The sequence below is a fragment of the Micromys minutus genome, assembly GCF_963924665.1.
Source record: "Micromys minutus genome assembly, chromosome: 17".
NCBI lineage: Eukaryota > Metazoa > Chordata > Mammalia > Rodentia > Muridae > Micromys > Micromys minutus.
The window spans coordinates 33,654,376-33,655,742 of NC_137952.1; the positions used below are offsets into that span (position 1 = coordinate 33,654,376).

The window sequence follows — 1,367 nt, forward strand, 5'->3', positions numbered from 1 at the left end:
GCAACCCTATCACAAACAAAACTACAACAAAACAAACAGAAACAGGTACTGCAACAGGCAGCAAGTGAAGACTCATCCAGTCAATGAGGGAATGCAGTATTTCTGTGTCCCCACAACAGAGGCAAACTGCTTACAGAACAATCTGGTGAAAGACAAAGATTTTTATTTTATTTTATTTTATTTTTTTGTGTGTAGTTTTATTTGAACACAAAACACGTACACAAGCCATCTACTCATTTTCTTCACTGCGTAGCCTGGCGTTGGGATTGGTGACTCTGACGGCCAGCTGTGCTGCTCTTTCCACGATGGCTTTTCGGTTCTTAGAGGGAACATTGTGAGTAGTCTCAGCACAGTAAGATTTGTTGCACATCAGCGGCACTTCCGGCTCCTTGACATTGTGGACCAGAAACTTCCGGAAGCCGCTGGGCAGCATGTGCTTGGTTTTCTTGTTACTCCCATAACCAATGCTGGGCATCAGGATCTGGCCCTTGAATCTTCTCTGCACCCTGTTGTCGATGCCTCTGGGTTTGTGCCAGTTTCACTTGATTTTCACGTATCAGTCTGACTGGTGCCTGATGAACTTCTTGGTCCTCTTTTTGACGATCTTGGGCTTCACCAGAGGCCGGAGGGCAGCCATGATGCCGCAAAATAGATGGCAGCCACCTCGCAGGCAGCGCCGAGGAAGAAGCAAGATTTTTATTTTACATTTTTATCTTAGGGTATGGAAAGCACACACATGACACAGCCTATATATGTATAGGTCAGAAAATAATTTGTAGAAGTCGTTTCTTTATTTCTACCATGTGGGGGGTCCCAGGATCAACCACAAGTCATCAGGCTTGGCTATAGGCACCCATACTTGCTGAGCCATCTGCCTGGTCCAGGTTCAGAAATGATGTTTATGAAGACTCTTGGAAGGCCATTAGTTCATATATGATCAGCAAAATAACCTGGATAGCAGACTAGCTAGCAGACCTGAATAGGTTGTATGGCTCTTGGCCAGGCCACCTAGGGACAAGTTGCAGTTGCCCCTCTCCCTGGGACTTTCCAAAACACCCAAGAATGTTGTGAGGCTCTTCGCCAGGTTAAGTTGCCCCTGCTCTGAGACTTTCTCAAAACACTTATTTTTGAGAAAGTAAACAAGGACAGAATTTACTGGCTGACAGCCACAAGGTCTCATAGAAAAGTTCAAATATGCATCATCATCAGCCTAAACCCCCTCTTTCAATGAATCCAAGGATCTCTGTAACCTACCAATGAGATGCCAACGCCGGATGCTGTTGCTGAAATCTGTCCTCAGAACTATACAAAAATTGTGCACTTTGAAACCTCGAGGTCGTCTCTGTCCTGCTTGCAGAACAACCCCA

At 45.4% G+C, this 1,367-nt stretch overlaps 1 pseudogene across 1 annotated transcript; it reads right to left on the minus strand.

The window, feature by feature from the left end:
- Nucleotides 1–229: 229 nt before the first annotated feature.
- Nucleotides 230–678, minus strand: LOC308431944 (large ribosomal subunit protein eL32-like; annotated as a pseudogene). Its single transcript has one exon. The product of its transcript is annotated as a large ribosomal subunit protein eL32-like (transcript).
- Between the last annotated feature and the right edge of the window lie 689 nt (nucleotides 679–1,367).